Source organism: Antechinus flavipes, chromosome 1 (genome assembly GCF_016432865.1).
Source record: "Antechinus flavipes isolate AdamAnt ecotype Samford, QLD, Australia chromosome 1, AdamAnt_v2, whole genome shotgun sequence".
Classification (NCBI taxonomy): domain Eukaryota; kingdom Metazoa; phylum Chordata; class Mammalia; order Dasyuromorphia; family Dasyuridae; genus Antechinus; species Antechinus flavipes.
This window is the reverse complement of record NC_067398.1, coordinates 5,175,389-5,195,762: the sequence shown is the minus strand read 5'-3', so window position 1 is coordinate 5,195,762 and position 20,374 is coordinate 5,175,389. Positions and strand designations below refer to the sequence as shown.

The window sequence follows — 20,374 nt, the reverse complement described above, 5'->3', positions numbered from 1 at the left end:
AGATGCAGTGACTGACCACTCAGCTACTACTTCCTGGACTTGGATTTTAGGGTGGGTCTCTCCCGACCCCAGATCTCCCATGCTTCCTGCTATTATTCATTGCTTCTGAAAATCTGGGTGCCTATTTCTCAGTATAATCTTTCAGGGGAAATTTTGGTGTTTTCAGAAAGTAAACATGGCAGTGTTACCGTTCACCAGCTTTGGAGGAGGAGGAGGTGATCTCCATGACTGAATTCCCCAGTAACTAAAGCTTACCTTTCAAGAGACAAAACGGTTTCATTTTTGAGCTTCTCGCTGGCAAGGTTTCTGAGAAGCAGCTTCCCTCTTCGGCCTTTCTCAGCAGAGGTCAATGCTAAAATAATTGAACTTTCCATCAGTTCGGTTGTCGTGAGCACCTGCTGTCATCCCGTGTGCTCCGACACTCAGTGATGGGCTCTGGGTCTGCTTTTGTCATTTTCTATCCTTGTCTCTGCTGTCGCTGCGGCTGTCTCCGATGGAGAGGCATGTGGAGGGCCCATGCTGCCAAAGGCTCCTTGGAGGTTGGAGATGGTATAAATAGACATCATGGAAGAGATGCAGAGATGCCTGGGAAACAAGGTGGGCCTGTCACTTAGCAAGAGAGAGAGACCCCAGATGGACAGCCCAGATGGTCCATTCATAGCCCTGACGTAGTACATGAAAGAGGGCAAGGTCACTTAGCCCAGGGGGCTGCTTCTCTGTGGATGATTGATTCGGGGGAGGAGAGGGACAAGGATTGCCATGGGTGAGAAGGCAGAAAGGGGTTTCTCTCTGTGCAATGGGGATTCATACCACGCAAACATTGCAGTCCAGTTCTTAGGTGCGTGGGGCCCCATCTGGGGTGTTCCCTAGTCCCCCATTCCTGTCCCTATTTGAAGTAAATACAAAAGGGGAAAACAATTAGATATCAGTAATTAGTGAAATCAAGTCGGGCTAGGCAGGCGTGCTCATCTTGATTAATCAAAGGCAAGTGATGGCCCTTTATTCATTGGGAGCAGGTGCTGAGTGCATCCTCATTACTTGCACTGTGCTAGGTGCTGGAGATCCATGAATTGGGTCATTCTAATCTCTAAACCATTCCTTGGATTAGCGCAAGGCTTCCCACCCCCTCTCCATCTTTCAAAAGAGTTGTAATTCTTTCCTTGATTATATTCTGCCTCCCGTTTTGCACACTTTAAAGACAACATCAGGTTTGGGACTAAAATGCTGTTGCTTCTGTCAAGGGAAAAGTCACAGGCTGAAGGCATTCCACTCACTGCCCTGATTCCTGGAGATTTAGCCCTCATATTCCCCAAAGCAGTAGGCTTTGGTTAAACAGTGTTCTCACAGAAGATCAGGACCCCTGGGGATCCTGGGACATGGAGGAGGGACAGCCAGATCTGAGCTTCGTCCTTGGTCTACTTGTAGCTAAATTTGTTTGGGTTTTCATTTCTCCCACTGAAAAAAAAAAAGACAAACAGCTATGAGTAGGGAGTGACTATTTGAGGGGCCATCTTAATCTCTTATGAATCATCTTACCTGGCTAATTGGGAGAATTCTTAATACACCTGCTTGTTTTAAACTATCTCCTGTCTCTTCAAAACTGCTCTGGCTGCCATCTGAAGCCCATTCTACCTGTACAAAAATGGTAAGGAGAGTCTGGGAGAAAGTGCCTTGTGAGGAAACTGCGGTCCAGAGAAGGCAAATATTCCCTTTCTCTTCAGTTCCCCATCCCAGCTGCCTCAGTGATGGCTCATTCATACTCTCTATTGTTCATAAGTTGTTGGAGTTCAGGGACTATATTCTGCTCGGTTTCTATTACATACTGAGCAGTCCTCCTATTCAGTCCCTATGAAGCTTCATTGGCTGTTCTCATTCTAAGAGGAAATGGAAAGAGCACAGAATTTGGGGTCAGAGGACATGAATTCAAATCCAGATGCTGATGCACATAACATGTGACTATGGGGAACACCCTTCGGAGCCTTGTAAAGTGAAGGAGTGGTTGTTGTTCAGTGTCTGACTCTTTATGACCAATTTTGGGTTTTCTGGACAGAAACCAGAATGGTTTGCCATTGTCCTCTCCAGTTCGTTTTTTACAGATGAGGAAACTGAGGCAAACAGGGGTAAGAGACTTGCCCAGGGTCACACAGCTACTAATTTGATTGAATTTGAAATCAGATCTTCCTGACTCCGGGGACTCTATCCACTGAGCCTCTTAGCACACAAAGGTGCAGGGCTTGGATGAGATGACCCTAAGGTCCCTTCCAGTGCTATGATCCTAAGATTCTTTTAGGCTTTTTTTTTCACCAGTTTCTCATGCTCACTAATCTCAGACTGTCTTCTAATTGGTTGAGCATAATCTTTTTCCTTCATTAAAATGTAACGAATGAAACAAACAGATGCCACGTGGTCCAGCTTTTGTTTCCCATTGGATGTGATTCCTGCTCCTGCTTATCATGGCCGCCGATAAGCGTCACCTAAGTGGGCTGTGAGAGGTGTCGGTGCACATCTGCCTGCTCTGGGCTGCTCCGGATCCCTCTGCCAGCATCCCCTGCTGGTGGCTTTGCCTCTTGCTCCCTTCGTCATATGTCTCCACTGAAGTGCAGTCATCCGATGCTAAATTTATCTTTCAAGGAAAGCAAGGTCAGATTTCTTTGATTTGGAATCAAACAACCATACAACCCACTATCCTCTGACTGTTTGGAAATTCTCTTAGCGTTCTCTTTGACTCAAAGAATGAAGTTCTTCCATTTTTGGAGCAGCGATTGTTCCCTCGTGTTCTCCGTGTCTGCATTCCTGCTTCTCTGAGCCTGGCTCAGCGGCCTTGCAGGGACCAATGCCAGCCATGCAGCAACTCTGCCTCCCTTCCTGAAGCAGCCGGGGCTGGTGAGCGAGCTTGTTAGCCAGCAAAACTAAGACTTCTGGCCAGCTCTGAGAGGAGGCTTCCCTGAGCTCTAGTCTATGGGGTGAGAGATCTCAAGAGAGACCATCTTGCCCAATGCAGACTTGAAGTAGGATTCTCTCTGGAAATTTCTGATGTGGCTCTTTGGAACCTCTGTCCAGCTTCATGATCTCTCTCCGCTTCACCATTTTGTTTTCTGCCCAGAAAGTCCTTCTTTGATCCCATCATCTTCCTGTCCTGTAAAACTATCCTTCCCCTCATCTCCAACTTATGGGAAGAGTGAGTCATCTGTCTATACTGTCTCACCACTATTCACTTCTCAGTCTTTTGCAGTCTGACTTCAATGTCTTCCCCTTTTTCTACAGCCACCCTTTGTAACCTGCTGGAAGAACTCCCAGGGTCACCCACGTGTTATCTCTATCCATCCTCTCGTCATTCTCCCTATTCAGCCTTTACCACTGTTTTCTAAGCCTTCTCCTTGTGGCCGCCTTCTTTACTTCTGTGATCTCACTTTCCCTTTCTTTTTGACGTTTAGTCTTTTGGGAAAGGGGGTTAGTTCCCTCTTCTGCTTGCCTCTTAGACCTGGACGTCACCCCAAATTTCCTCCTCAGAAACCTTCCTCTTCTTCTCTGCCCTCTCTTCCTTGGCCATGTCTTCATCCTCATGGCTTTAGCTAGTGCTTCCACAAAGACGACTCCCAAATCCATCTTCAGCCCCAATCTCTCCCCTGAATCTTGTTCTCATGTGTCTACCTTCCTTTAAGTTATCTCCACATGGAAGTCGCACCAATTCCTCCACACATCCAGAACAGAATTCATTATTTTCTCTCTAAAACCATCTTCTTCAATTACTCCCTGATTATTGGTGGCCCTTGTCATCTTTCAGGTTACGAGACTGGAAGCCTTGGAGTCTTTTTTAATCCGTTCTTCTCTGCTCCCTTGAGCTCATCATTTGTCCTTTCTGTCATTTCTATCCCTGGGGTTGCTCTCATATCCATCTTTTCCTTTCCATTCTCAGTGCCTCTCTCTTAGCCGAGAGCCTCATCACTTCTCACCTGGTCTATGTAATAGTCTCCTAATTGGTCTGATTGCCTCCGGGTTCTCCGCTCTTTACTCCATCTGCTGCCAAAACAAGTTCCCAATGGCTCTGATAGATTCCCAGAATGCCCTGTTAAGTGTATACTCTGCATTAGTCAAACTGGAGTACTCACAGTTCAGTTAAATTCCATGAGCATTTATTAAGATACCAGGCCCTATCCTAGGTAACAGAGAGATAGAGACTGAAATAATCTCTATCTTCTATGAGCTTTACATCTACTCCTGGGATGTGGCAGAGAATATCAGTCCTCCTGCCTTCCCTTACCCCACTCCCACCTGGAACATTCAATCTCTAGACTTGAACTTTGGGAGCCCACGAAGGTGTTTATCTACACAGTCACAGAACTTCCTCCTTGTATGACTATAAGGTCCTTGGAAGCAGGAACTCTCTTGCTTTTGTGAGACATGGCAAAAATAATTGTATTTTAATAAATGCATATTCATTCATTCTTTCTTGATGCTTTAAAACAACTGGTGTCACAGTAAATGGAGTTGCTGGACCAGGAATCCAGAAGATCTGAGTTCAAATTCATTCTCAGACACTTAACAGTTGCATAACATTGGGCAAGTCAGTACACTCTGACTCAGTTTCCTCATCTGCAAAATGAGCTGGAGAAGAAAATAGCAAGCCACCTCCATATCTTTGCCAATAAAACGCCATCTGAGGTCACAAAGAGGGAGATACTACTGAAATGACTGAGCAACAAAAGTTCATTTCCCTCTAAGTGCAGTAGTCTTCCCTTGGGACAAATTGCTGACACTCACTTTTGACTCATTGGTTTCTGGAGACACAGTGAAAATCATTTCATTTGGTTCCAGAATAATTGCTGATGAGGAGGAGGTGAGAGAGGAGGGTGTAGCCCATCAGGAGAGGGGGCTGGCTTTTGCCCCAGTGGAGCTGCAGAGACGGCTCTAGAGTTGGGGCCATGGCACTAGGAGCCCGCCTGGACGTGGTTGGGGTGTAAGGCAGCTGGAAATGGCAAGGTGAGGCGTAGGGATGGGAGTCCCTGCCAGGGAGAGCCAGCTGCTTGTCCTCAGCCAGAAGTGTCAGCACCACGGACAGGGGCCCCCTTCACTTCATGCTGGTGATGGCCGAATTTCCCCAGGCTGACGGGCCATCACCTGCTAGGACCGGCCAGCGCCATCAGCACCACGGACAGGGACCGCTCACCTCCTGCTGGTTATGGCCCAGCTTGCCCCTTCAGGGCCTGGACAAATGATGCTGTGCTTATTTTAGTGACTGAGTCAGTGGGGAGGGAGCCTTCCTCGGCCTCCTGATGGCCGGCTCTGTTAGCAGTGACAAGCCAGGGCCAAACTGATGTTACTAAAACTATCACCACTTCAAACTCAGAGCTCACGAAACCAAAGACGCTGCCCTCCCACAAGTGTGGCCGAAGCCCAGCCTTTTAACCTCTGGCCTGGAAGTCTACCTTCTGCAAGATCTAGTTTTTCTGAAGTGGGTCCCTGAGAATGCTGGCTTCTCCTAACAGACTTGGAACAAATGGGGAAGAGGCTTATTGCATTGTGGGGAAGCTGAAAACTTCCTCCGGGCCTGAGTCAAGGCATTCTACAAGCATTTATTATGTACCTCCTGCATGCAGAATACTACTCTGGACCTCAGTAGAGACACAAAGCTTCACTAGGTAAATGTCCTTGCCATTACATAATTTAAAATCTAAAAAAGGTTAGCAAAAAAAAAAAACCCTTAAATTTTTCCTCTCACCCCTTACTCTTCTTGTGACCTGGGCAAGACAATTAACTTCTTAGCTATATAATTGGCATAGCTGGGCTCTTTTTTTTTAATTTGAGTTTTCTTCTAAATCTGTGCTTCTATGATCCCTCCTCCCCCACTCCCACTCACCTCCAATACACAAAAGAGTACTGGCAAAATGTGAAAGAAAGTCACTGTGAAGGCAAAATCAGCCTGTGCTGGCTTTTTTTATCTTTCAATGGCTCCAGGATACAGTTAATGTAGGGACTCCCCTTGCCAACAGTGTCTCCTCCCTCTGCTTCCCATCCCACCTGGATCCATGACTTCCCACATCCCATCCACAGGCAGTTTGCCCAATTCCCAAGGGGGTCTCTCTGTCTCTGAGCATTCCCTGGTTGCCAGGAGCCCGCTCTTCCTGCATGTTCACCCCCTTTTTGTTTCCACACTCAGATCTGTATGAGGTTTTCCTTTACAACACTGTATTTCTGGAACAGCCATTACTGGAAATATACTTCCATTGGCTGGGGTTAAAGGGATGAGCCTTTGATTCAAGGAGAAACTCGTAGAGGTTGAAGCTTCATGAGCCTCCCTTTGACCCTGATTAATGCATCCAGATCTTTCTTTCCATCCAACTGTGGCTACAACTTGTTGCCCACATGCTCTATTTGCCCAATGGGTATTCCTGGTTGGTCATGCCCTATGGGGTCTATTTAGAGTCAATCAGACTGGGCCAGACCAGAGACTGGGCACAAGATTCATCATGGCTACTTTGCTTTTCCTGTAAACATAATCATCAAAACAATTAGCATTTATACAATACTTTGAAGTTTTGCAAAGCTATAAATACAAATACACATATATATTATGTATATATTATACACATATTTATATATGTAACATGTGTATTATGTATATATAATTCCACGTCCATGTGTATGGATTTTTAGCTTGAATTATGATGAATACTAATAAGAAAATCCAGACTTACAGATTGTATTGACATTATTTCTGGAACAGTCATTTTCTATGGTCATTATTTTTTTACATTTCTTAGCACTTTGGCAATATCTTCTATTTTTGGCTCCTTCGGATGACCTTTGAAAGATCCAATGGGGCCTGCGAGAGGTTTCTTCCGTTTCATAAGTTAGTTTGCTTTGCCTAGAGTTAGAGTCATGTTTTAATAAGAAACAGATAGTGCTGTCTGGTGGGATTTAATATGGTCTCTATCATCTCAGTCACGGCTTACAAAATGACCAAGCCTCTTGTGGGACTGGAGCTTTGCAGAGGATGATTTTTCTGAGACTAACTTGGCAACATTAGCTTCCCTCTAACCCAGGAGTTCTTAATGTGAGATTCCAGATTTCAGAGGGTCCATTTCCTTGAATGGAAGTATATACATATATGTATGTACACATATACATATGTGTGTATATATATATATATTTTTTTTCATTTTTACTAACTTCTAACTGAAATTGAACATTTCCTTCAATCACTTAAAATTGTGATTCTGGGAGGGGTTCATCCGTACGCTTGATCAGACTGAATGCCAAAGGAGTCCAGAACATAGAAAATGTGAAGAAGTTCTGATCCAGACTGAGCTGCTCCCTGCCTGGGATCAATTAGAAATGACTGTGGATCTTGGCCATGTCCTAGCATCGGCTTTGTGAGAAAGAGAAGATCTTAGACAAGGCAAGGGTCACATTTTTAGTGACATGTTCTTGATACACGAATTCCCCAAATCCTTGGTTATTTGGGGGGAACACTGCTGTGTTGTTTGTATTACCAGGCTTCAGTGGGTTTAAAACACGGGTTCTCATGATCCAACATGTGCAAATGCGTGTAGGTGTTTCAGAGGCATTCACAAGAAAAGTTAATTATATATTAGGTAAGTAAGAAAGTGAAAGTTGTTGTCCATGAAATAATTAGTGATATTAGCTGGCATTTATATATCACTTTAGTCAAATGAGACAAAGGAATTGGAACCTTAAAACTATAAATCACACTGATTTTCATGGCAAATTTGCCCAGTGGTCTGTCGGCTTTGTCGCACTCAATTAAAGACTCTACTAGAAAGGTCTAGGGATGGAAAGGAGTTCAGAGGCCATTGAATGCAAGTCTTTCATTGTATAGATGAAGAAAGCAAAGTTCATCATGATGGAGAGAAAGTCATGCCTTGGGCTGCATAGCTTGTCAGCATCAGAAACAGGGTTTGTTTGGGGATCCTCTGAATTTGGAAGTTGATTCTTTCGGGTCACATATATTCAATCATTTTCAGTCATACTCAACTCTTCCTGAGCCCATTTGGAGTGTTCTTGACAAAGATCCTAGAATAATTTGCCATTCCTCCTCTAGTTCAGGATGAGAACACTGAGATAAACAGAGTTAGTGACTTATACAGGGTCACACAGCTCATAAGTGTCTGAGGCCAGATTTGAACTCCCAAAGGTGCATTTTCCTGAATAGAGACAGGCTCTATGGCACCTAGGCATCCCTCAGCTCTTTTTTCTTTAGCAAATTTACTCTGAATTGATTTGGCATAAATTAAGGGCCTCCTCATGAGTGCCCATTGTCTCCTTTGGGGAAGTAGAAGCTCTTTGGGGACAGAGACACAGTCTTTGTGCCCCCCGTGCCTAGCACGGTATGGGCTGACAAACCACATACTTTGCCTCTTCTCAGGGATGCTGGGAAGATTCCCTGCTGGCTCGGACTTTTCTTGGCCACTTCATCCAACAGAGAACAATGATGCTGTGTCAGGCTGTTGGCACTCCTGCAGTTCCCCTTAGCGGACAGTTGGCTTTGGCCACATGGTCTCTGGGACTTCTGCCTCCAAGACAAGTCCTTCATTCCTTGGTCCTATCAAAAGTGCCCATGTGTGTCAGGAAGAGTGTGGTAAAAGAGTGGGTTTTCCAGGGAAGCACAAAGGATCAATGGGTAATATTGAGAGGCAATGTCCTGAAAACGCCAGCTGCCCTTGAGAGCTTCTGGCATCAGCCATCATGGCTGAGGTCTGCATCCATCCTTCCTAAGTGGCGTCCACTTTTCAGAGGCGCAACTAAATCCTGGCGAGCTCCGAAAGGCTCAGTCAAGGAACCCCTGGAGATGTTGTGATAGAAACAAATAACTGAGGTTCCCAGGATTCAGTCCTCCAGGAAGCCAGCGTGGAGTCCTCTTGGAGTTCAGTGACACATGAAATAAACAGCACTCCCTGCGCTCAGCCGAGAATCCCCACGAATTCTGCTGCTAAACTCATGGGAATTCCAAGCTCCATAGCAACAGACCCAATAATAGTCTTTGATTTCAGCCTCTCCCAGACATCTGGAAGCCCAGATTTCATAAACAATTGCTTGTTAAGAGCTCCAATCGGAAATCTCCAGGATCTGGGTCCTACTCCCTTGGGGTCCTCAGGTGACTTCTATGAGAACTGAAGCTTGGCTCTCATTTCACCCTTCTCTTCACAAAGCCCCTGGGGAGGCCGGGGCCTTCCCTATCTTGAAATCTCAAGTGCCCATACAAGATCATAACAACATTGTATTTGTGTTTGCGTGGCTTATGAGTGAGGGAACCGAAGACAGCAAACTGTCAATTGTGGGAACTGGGGGTGCCCCACTGACTCCATCTTGTGACTCATTCTAGAGCTAGATCAGTTCCATTTCTATTCAAATATGGATTTAGTTTAATGTCTTTCTTTGAAAAAAAAACTTTATTTGATTGTGGGAATTGAGAGAAAACTCTTATCATATTGTTTGAATTGGGCCCCGTGTGGCTGGGAAGCTGGACCAGCTCTTCTGCTGCTTAGACATAGATTATGGCATTGAGAAATCCAGTCAAATATGAAGATTGGTGCAAGGAGTTTTTTCTTAGTTGCACAGCTCAAAGAACCTAAATGTCTTTTCTGAAAACTGTTCCCTTCAATCAGTTACTATTTCCATGTTCCTTTGATTGCAGACTCTTGGGGGACTAATTACCTTATGGCGGAATCTTCTGTTCCAAATTGACTCTTAAGACCTGCAAGTCAGCATCAGAAATTATAATAAACAACCCTAAAAATATCCATAAACAAACAATCCTGCCATAATTAATAAATAATACTGATAAACTAATCACTACTACTAATACCGTAACAATAAAGAGAGAAGATTTCAGGACTCTAAGTGGTCAATCTATGAATCTAATTATGTTTGAATATTGCTTTTCCATCTGCCAGCAAATTTATGTTGAATTGCCCTGTTAATATTGCCAGACCACAACAAAAATGGAGATGCTGATGAATGCTTTTTCCATTTCTGGGGTTAATTAAAAGTATTAATTTCCATGAGCCTCTCCAGATGAACTTGATTTTTTAAGCCATGGTGGCAAGTAACCTCTCCAGAGTTCCCTGATTTGATCACAAATATAAAGAGATTTAAATATCATAATACATTTTAAAATTCTGTAACATTCATTGTATGCATTTAAAATAGCGATTAAGGTCACTCCATTATTCATTTTGGGTTTTTTTCTCCCATCTGTTTTTTACTCACAAAAATGGAGGTGATAAAATGTCTGGAGTGAGAGCAAGAAGCATCTTAGAGAGGATGGAGGGCCAGCTGTTTCCTCTGAGAAGCCATTTCTTATTACATATTTTTATAAATATTGAAACAATGGTTTCAATGTGAGCTTTCCTATTTTCCTTAGGGCCTTAGGGCCAGAGATGAGGGAGCTGTTTAGAAGGGAGTGTAGAGGAGATGAGTTGCACCTCAAACTGGTCAGTTGTGTGCAGAGAACAATTGATTTAGGGCTAAAAGGCATTTTAGCAGTCATCCAGTCTAACTCTCATTTGATAAGGAAGGCAGTAAACTGCACCTACTATGTGCTAAGCTGTGAGGATTTTAAGAAAAGCAACCAATAAGAAGACACCTCAAATTCAACATGTCTAAAGTTAAACTCATTCTTTTTTTTTCCTAAAGGGAACGGGCCCTAACCCTAACCTTCCTTTCCCCCAGACTTCCCTATTTCTGTCAAAAAGGACGATAACCTTCCAGCTTCCCAAGTTCACAGGCTCAGAGTTTTCATTGATTCTTTGCTCCCTCCTTCTCCTGCAGCCATAATCAATTAGTTGCCAAATCCTTAGGAGCATATATTTAGAATTGAAAGGGACCTTAGAAACCAGGGAACAGGACCATCATTTTACAAGAAGGAAACAAGGTCAGAGCTTCGAACGGGCTTGCTCAGTCACACGGTAAATGTTAGGTATGGGATTCCAATGGGGGTCTTCCACATGAGCCGCGTGGCCTTTTCTCTCCTCTCTCCACTCATAGAACTAGTTTCCTAATTCAGCCTTTCATCACCTCCGGCCTCCACTGGCAATGACTTTGCTTTTTCTATACAGTCCCAGGGCTTAACACCATGTCTAGGACCACATGGTAATCATTTAATAAAAGCTTTTGAATTGCTTGATCAGACTATTGCGAGAGTCCTGTTTCAGCTCTCTGCCTCCTTTCCCTTGTCGATTATCTCCAGTTGAGGCAGTCTATAGTGCATTTGTATGTGGTTATTACCTTCCCCAGTAGACGGTAAGCTCCTCAAGGGCAGGATCTGTCTCTTGTCTTTCTTTGTGTCCTCAGCACTTAACCCAGTACCTGGTTTACAAGAGATGCTTAATAAATGCTTACTAACCGGCTCTCGAAAATCATTCTCCATGTGACTGCCAATTGGTATTCCTAAAGTACACCTGACACTCATTCTTCTGGCTCAGACTCCCCGGGGTCCCCAGCATCTTTTGGGGAGAATACAAACTCCTTGATGATCAGCCGTCTTTTCTAAATGATTTCATTTTGTCCTTAGATTCTCATTCTCTTGCCAAGGTTTTCCATACATATGTGTGTATGTATGTATGTATATTTTTTAATCCATTTAAAACTTCTCTTTCATTCTCTAGCAGGGGCTTTCAGGCCCTACTGAGTATTTTGAACTCTATTACGCTGTTCATCAATGTAAGAAAAATGAAAGGGGAAGCAGAAGGGAAAGGGAAACAAAGGAAATAAGCATTTATATGGCACCTAGTATATACCAAGCACTGTTTACAAATATTGCATTTAAAGCCTCACAATAACTATGAGTTAGATATTATCATTATCCCCGTTTTATAGTTGAAGGAACTGAGGCAGAGTAAAGTTGAATGACTTGCCCAGAATCACACAGCTATTAAATTGATTTGAACTTAGGTCATCCTGATTGCAGGCCCAGCCCTCTGTCCACCAGGCCTCCTAGTGGCCTTTGGGGAAAGCTCTGGATTTAGAATCAGACAATTGGGCCCAAATCTCAGCTCTTTCACTTGCCACTTATGTGACAAATCACGTCTCTGGGTCACAGTATTCTGATCTAGAACATAAATAAATTGATTCATTCAATAAATATTTAACATCATCTAGTATTCAACCGAGGACTAGCAATAAGGAAACGTTTATCCCGGGCCACATTCCCAACTTTTCTTTTTTGTAGGAAATACTGTCGAGCCTGATCTGAATTTTTCTTTTCTTATATAGTTTTTAAAAAATCAAATGTGGGACTTTCCATGGGGAGACAGAAGAGTAAGTTGACAGAGTATTTCTAGAGACAAAACTTGGATTCATATTCTAGTTCTGATACTTAGCTATGTGATTGGGGTAAATCACATAATCTCTATGAGCCTCAGTTGCCTCATCTGAAAAATGGAGGAGGGGGGTTGGACCAAATGGCCTGGGAGGCTTTTTCTGGATCTAGATTGTCTAGAGGCTTCCACGTTAGCCGTTCCTCAAGTTATCGGCACATTTTATCAAGTGTGCCAGGATTCCTTTTTGTTTGATACCCACTGGTTTCCCTAGATACTTTCACTTCAATTTTTTTTTAATTCAAAGAATTGTAAGATGATTTAGGCTGCTCTAGTCAAATATGCAAAACACCCTCACAGTCTCAGCGGCATGTAAGCTTCCCCAGATGACTGCCAAAGAGAAAGGAAAAAAGCATTTCTGCTTGCTTAAAATTCAAGAGTTCTGTTAAATGGGTTGCCTGATGCCGTTCAATGACTAGGACTGAATTTCCCACTGGGAAGTGGAGGTTCCTAAGCCTTTTGGCTGATGGCTCCTTTAGTTGTTCGTTTAAATCTACGTTGACTTTATGTCACAAATGGGATGTTCTTAGAATGGGAATCCAGATGGTGGAATTCTCTCCGGGAAACAGCAGGGCAGACACTCTAGGAAGGGTTCTTGGGTGGGAGTCAGAAGACCTGGTTTGGAAATCCAACTCTGCCACTGAATGCCTCATTCATGTCAGGTAAAAGCCCTTTCCCTCCCTGAGCCTCAGTTGCCTTGTCTATAAAAAGGGAGGGTTGGACTGGATGGTCCATCTCCAGCTCTGGACCACCAGGGATAAGCAGCAACAAAATGGTCCCCAAGGGATATAGACCAATCCCTTTGGGCTTGCGTAACATCTCCAGTGCCTGGGAATAGGCGTCTTGCTTTTTGATCTCCCCTACACATTGTACAAGAAGAATAATCCTTATAGAAGATCAAAGTTGTCCAACGACAGGTATAGACTGTAGATGGGGAGCATGTGTTTGTGGAACCAAACAGAGGGTTTCTCACACCTGAAATAGCATGAAGATATTTTTACTCATTTCCCTGTGGTGGGGTCGGTCGCTCCTTGAGGAGGGATCATGTTTTGCTTTTCTTTGTTTCCTGAGCACTGACTCCAGTTCCCTTCATGCAGTAAGTGTCTGATAAATACTTGCTGACCGATCTGTCCAAATCCTACGTGACCGAGTCTTCTCCACGATAGTTTTGGAAAACTGTCTCCTGATCACCTTCTAAACCCCTACTGCTCCTTGACCAGCAAACTAGAAGCTTCCTGCAGGAAGGACTTTTTTTTGTCTTCAAATTCCTAGCACCTACAAAAGTAGGTGATCAATAAATGCTTGAGGATTGATGAAATGTCATAACTTCCTCCACAACATACCCACAAAAACTCCCTGAAAAGAGGGACATTTTAGTCATTGAGTAGAATACAGTGCAGATCACTTAATACGTAAATTGAATGAATTGAAGGAGTAATGAAGTGAACCTAATGAGCATCTTCTGGCTGTGCTCCCCTTTCCTTTGGTCTGCTCACCTTGATTTCCCATTTCTCTCCTCCCACTCTAATCTTGCCTCAGCTCCAAGGAGCTTCTCTCCTCTTCTCTGGGTCCCCCACTCCCAGATTTTCACTCCCACAAGCACCCACTACTCTGCTCAGATCAGAGTGTGGATCTCATGGATTTAGAGCCTTTTTTAAAAACCTGAATTTTGCAAGTGAAAATTGATCATCTAGACTATATTTAAACTTAACAAGTCAATAATACCACATGGCCTTCAGGAGACCTGCTTGATTTAGAACACTTATTGATTTTGGGTCCAAAGGGGCAGCCCAGGTGGATGCAATAAGGAAATCTGGAGCTCCTTGTCTTCTGCTCTGGGTAGAGACACGGGCACCTTGAGGACCTACCTTCCTTCCTAAGTGGCTTCCAATGGCTTTTCATAAAGAGACAATGAGCCTTTTTTCTAGCTCAAAAGTGGTATGTTCCAGATAATGCATCAGGGCTGGTCAGGAATTAGATAATGAGAGGGAGTTGATAGCTTTGTGGATATAGTCATGTGGAAGCTCCCTCTGCCAACTCTGAGGTGATTTCTCTGTTGCAGGAATCCTGAACCTTTTTTTAATAAAGTTTTTATTTTCAAAACATATGCATGGATAATTTGACAACACTGACCCTTGCATAGCTTTGTACTTCAGAATTTATATAATTCTCTTGTTTGTACATATTGAATTTAACATATATTTTCACATGTTTCACATAACAGTTTCACATTAACTGGATTGCTTGCCATCTGGGGAGAGAGTGGGGGGAAGAAGGAGAAAATCTGAAAGAGATGATTGATGCCAGTTCCAATGATGTTAAGATGAAGAGAGCCATCTGCACCCAGAGAGAGGACTGTGGGAACTGAGTGTGGATCACAACATTACATTCTAACTCTTTTTGTTGTTGTCCACTTGCATTTTGTTTTCTTACTCATTTACTTTTTTATCTGATTTTTCTTGTACAGCAAGAGAATTGTATAAATACATTTATACATATTGGATTTAACATATTTTTTAATATGTTTAACATATATTGCATTGATTGCCGACTAGGGGAGGCAGTGGGAGGGAAGAGAAAATCTGAAATACAAGGCTATGCAAGGGTCAATGTTGTCAAATTATCCATGCATGTTTTGAAAATAAAAAGATTTATAAAAAAATAAAATAAAGTTCTCATCTGGCATCAATCATCACATTGTTGGAAAGAGTCACATTCATCAGGATTGATCATCATATAATATTGATGTTGCCGTATACAATGATCTCCTTGTTCTGCTCATTTCATTTAGCATTAGTTCATGCAGGCTCTCTGCCTGAAATCATCCCACTGATCATTTCTTATAGAACAATAATATTCCATAACATTCATATATCATAACTTATTCAGCCATTCTCCAATTGATCCACTCAGTTTCCAGTTTCTTGCCATTACAAAGAGGCCTACCACAAACATTTTGGCACATATAGGTCCCTTTCCCTTCTTTAAGATCTCTTTGGGATATAAGCCAGTAGAAACATTGCTGGATCAAAGGGTATGCATAGTTCGATAACTTTTTGAGCATAGTTCCAAAGCGCTTTCCAGAATAACTGGACCCATTCATAGTTCCACCAACAATGTATTAGTGTCCCAGTTTTCCCACATCCCTTCCAATGTTCATTCTTATTGTTTCCTGTTATCTTAGCCAATCTGAGACCCAATGTAGTGGTATCTCAGAGTTGTCTTAATTTGCATTTCTGTGATCAATAGTGGTTTTGAACACCTTCTCATATGATTAGAAATAGTTTTAATTTCTTCATCTGAAAATTATCTGTCCATATCCTTTGACCATTTATCAACTGGAGAATAGCTTGAATTCTTATAAATTTGAGTCAATTCTCTATATATTTTAGAAATGAGGCTTTATCAGAACCCTTAAATGTAAAAATCATTTCCCACTTTATTGCTTCCCTTCTGATCTTGTCTGCATTGGTTTTGTTTAATCAAAAACTTTTTAACTTAATATAATTAAAATTATCTATCTGGTGTTCAGTTCCAATTCTTCTTTGGACACAAATTCCTTCCTTCTCCACAGATCTGAGAGGTAAACTATCCTATGTTCTTCTGATTTGCTTATAATATCACTCTTTTTATGTCAAATCATGAACCCATTTAGATTTTATCTTGGTATGTGGTGTTAGGTGTGAGTCAAGCCCTAATTTTTTCCATACTAGTTTCTAAGTTTCCCATCAGTTTTTGTCAAATAATGAGTTCTTATCCCCAAAAGCTGGGGTCTTTGGGTTTGTCAAACACTAGATTGCTATAGTCATTGACTATTTTGTCCTGTGATCCTAACCTGTTCCACTGATTGACTACTCTACTTCTTAGCCAGTACCAAATGGTTTTGATAACTGCTGCTTTATAATATAATTTCAGGTCTGGCACAGCTAGGCCACCTTCATTAGCATTTTTTATTAATTCCTTTGAAATTTTTGACCTTTTGTTCTTCCAGATGAACTTTGTTACTATTTTTTTCTAGATCAGTAAAATAGTTTCTTGGGAGTTTGATTGGTATGGCACTAAATAAGTAGATTAATTTAGGTAGTATTGTCATTTTTATTATATTCACTTGGCCTACTCATGAGCACTTGATATTTTTCCAGCTGATTAGATCTGACTTTATTTGTGTGGAAAGTGTTTTGTAGTTTTGCTCATATAGTCCCTGACTTTCTCTTGGCAGATAGATCCCCAAACATTTTATACTATCAACAGTTATTTTAAATGGAATTTTTCTTTGTATCTCTTGCTGCTGGATTTTGTTGGTAATATATAAAAACGCTGATGATTTATGTGTATTTATTTTGTATCCAGCTACTTTGCTAAAGTTGGGAATTGTTTCTAATAGTTTTTTAGTTGATTCTCTGGGGTTCTGTAAGTATACCATCATATCATCTGCAACGAGTGATAATTTGGTTTCCTCATGACCTACTCTAATTCCTTTAATCTCTTTTTCTTCTCTTATTGTCAAAGCTAATATTTCTAATACAACATTGAAGAGTAGTGGTGATAGTAGGCAGCTTTGTTTCACTCTTGATCTTATTGAGAATGATTCCAGTTTATCCCCATTACATATGATGCTTGCTGATGGTTTTAAATAGATGCTACTGATCATTTTAAGGAAAAGTCCATTTATTCCTATACTCTCTAGTGTTTTTAATAGGAATGGGTTTTGGATTTTATCAAATGCTTTTTCTGCAGCTATTGAGATAATCATGTGTTTTGTTGGTTATTGATATAGTTGATTTTGCCAATAGTTTTCCTAATATTGAACCAGCCCTGCTTTCCTGATATAAATCCTACTCGGTTGTAATGTATTATCTAGGGGATGACTTTCTGTAGGGGTTCTAAACCTTTTTGTGCCATGGACTCCTTAGCTGGAAACTCATGGACCCCTTCTCAGAAGATTTTTAAATATGTAGGATTACAAAAAGAAACCACGTACATTTAGATACAGATATGACTATATTGGGAAAAAAAGATCTTTACTATCTTAGCAAATTGCCTGGGAGCACTGAGTGATTTATATGAGCCCAGGAAGACTAATTGCTAGGTCACACTGACTAAATGAATGAAGGAATGAGTGAATGAATGAAAAGAATTTATTAAAAACCTATTATGTGCCGAGCTTTGTGCTGAGCACCAAGGAAACAAACACCAAATTGAGACAGTCTCTGTCCTTGAGAAGATTCCATCCAAACAGAGAAAGATGGCATATTTGGGGGCAATGATGGCTCAAAGGATGGAGGATTGGGAGGAGGAAGTTCTGAAATGTATGCGTGTGCTAGTGACTATAGTTCCATCATCTGAACCTTTGCTTCAGATGGAGTCCCAATGGCCCTCCAATGGGAATTGTTCTGTGTACTTTACAGGAGAGGGGATCAATAAGAATTCTCCCAGGAATCTTTTGTCCCTTTCTTTCTTTTTTAAATAAATAAAAGTTTGTGGGCCAAGGGTGAGATGAGAGTGTAAGCAGATCACCTCTTCCAGGTGAGAAGAAGTATTCTTTAATATCCTTGAAGAAAACTATTAAATCCTTCCTGAATTTTCTCTTCTTCAAACAAAGTGTCCTTACTCCCTTCAGCCTATATCCTCAAAAACATGAATTCCATACCTTTCAGAAAGAAGGAAAAGAGAAAGAAAAGATGGAAGGAAGGAGGGAAGAGAAGGAGGAAGGAAGGAAAGCAAGCATGTAGAAGGGAGGAAGAAAGGAAAGTTCCTTTAGTGCTTACAAGAACTGTTCTAAATGCTCGTGGGACAAATATAGAAGTGTGGGTGAGGGTCTTCCATTCAAAGAGCAGGAGACGGGAGTTGGGTCTGGAAAGTCACAGGATTAGGTAGTGGAGCAACAGAGCAGGAGAGTTCTATGTCCTTGGCAGTAGAATCAGTGGGCAATGGGATTGATTTGATTGTAGGGGGAAATAGATTTCTTGAGAACAGGCTGAAGGTGACTGAGCTAAAATGACATGGCCCTGGGCCACGTTGTCCTTAGGGCTGAGAGATTTGGCTTTTCTACAAGTACATGACCCCAATCATTGTTCCCTTCATGGGTGTCCTCCCATGTATCTCCTTCACACTCTTTCCACTGATGCTGTATGTATTATTGGCTAATGTGCTCCAGATTTACAGAGGAAATATTTTGCTCCTACTTTTCTTACTATGCTATTTCATTTCATGTTTTTGCTTGGAACCAGTCATGTCCTTTGGCTGACTAGTAAAGGTAAATACATCAGTAGGAGGCTCATGGACTACAGTCTGAGCAGATGGGGACCCACCAGCTACCCTGAACCTGAGTTAGTCTTGTCTAGGGAACCAAGTTTCAAACTCAGGGTCATCCCCAGGCGTTACATATTTACAAGGCACCTACACAAAAATGAGCCTCTGAGATAATCTAGCCTTGATCTGTTTGGTGAGTTAGGGCTCTTGCTTCACCACTCTGCTCAGTCAGAGACTGCTAGATAGCCTATTTTAGGGGCTACCCCCTGTAGTTTCTTTCTGAAGTAATTACTCCTGAAATTCAGCTGCCCCAGATTGCTGCAGGCTGAAAAAAGCCAGCTTGTTTTTTTTTTTCTTTGGCTCCTTCTGTCGCTTAATACATCCTGGGGTATAGCCTGTAGATTTGCACAAGGACAAAGGAATCAATGAGTTTGCTGGCTCCAAATGGGTTAGAGATTATAACTGACCCCACAGGAACTGATGAGATCAGGAAGAGGGTGTGTGTAGAAAGTGAAAAGGAGAGAGCTCAGGACAGAACCTTGGAGAGTGCCCTTGGTAAGGGGTGATGATCCAGCCGAAGACACAGAGGTAGAGCTATGAGATAGGGAGGAGCAGGAGAAATCAATGGCCAAAAGCTATGAGACAAAGAGTAGTCAGAGGTATCATGTGCTACAGAGAGGACAAGAAGGATGAGAACGAGACCAGCCTTTAGATCTGGCTGCTAAGAGATCCTTGTCAAATTCGGGGGAAACAATTACAATTGAATGACAAGATTGGAAGCCAGATTACAAAATGTGGAGAAAAGTAGAAATAGAAGCAAGAGTATAGGGAGTTCTGGATGCCCAACATTCGAATGTAAAGGGGAGGAACGATCCAAAATGATCTAGAACTCTTTAGAAAATGGCAGGGTCAAGTGATAAGAGAGTTTAAGCCAGGGGTGGATCAGAACATGTATATAGGCAGCATTCTGTGGGTGACAGAGACTGAAGGCTAGGGAATGGGGGTGAGTGGCCACAGCAATCTTTTGGAGAAAATTAAGGCTCTGTGGTGGTCCTGGTGAGGAGGCTGACTTCTTCCCCAGAACCTGAAGTTTGAAAGGAGAAAATAGAGAAGGATGTTCAGGGTATTTGCAGGATGTAGAATATGGAAAAGTTGCAATATGGGAGGTTGGGGAGGAAGGGCAGTGGTAGCTGGGAACATCCAGAAAGCCTTTATTAAACAGAAGAGGCTACCTGAGCTGTACCTTTAGTAAAAAGAGGGTCTCTATAAGGAGGAGGTAAAGAGTTTCCCCCATACCTGGGATGCTCACCTTTCTCCTCTCTGGCTTCCTTTAAATCTCAATGAAAACCTCACTTTCTATAGGAACTTTCCCAGTTCCCCTCAATTCCAAGACCTTCCCTCTTTTAATTATTTCCTACTTATCCTATCTATAACTTGCTTTGTATATATTTGCATATTGTCTCCCCCGTTAGATTGTAAGTTCCTTGAGGGTGGGGACTGTCTGGCCTCCTTCTGTATCCCAGTGCTTAGCACAGTACCTGGCACACTGTAGGTACTTAATAAATGTTGATTGATTGGGGGAAGGGGAAATTGCCTGGATTATAATGGAAAGAATAACATTCAGTGAAGGGAAATTGGCTGGAGAAGGGGAGTGATGGGGTCAAGATGCCATTGTAAAGAATGGCCTGGAGTGGGAGACGCTTGGGGGAAGGAGACCAAGGAGGGGGTTGTTGGTATGGGTCAGGTGAGAGATGATGAGGGACTGAACTAAAGGGTGTCTGAGT

General features: G+C 42.4%; 1 protein-coding gene across 1 annotated transcript in view; it reads left to right on the top strand.

The window, feature by feature from the left end:
- Positions 1–12,925: 12,925 nt before the first annotated feature.
- The window catches only part of HECW1 (HECT, C2 and WW domain containing E3 ubiquitin protein ligase 1), a 183,928-nt gene continuing 176,479 nt past the window's right edge, over positions 12,926–20,374 (top strand). The window contains 1 exon segment of the mRNA XM_051978484.1: positions 12,926–13,000. The gene's annotated coding sequence lies outside the window, so the exon portion shown is untranslated.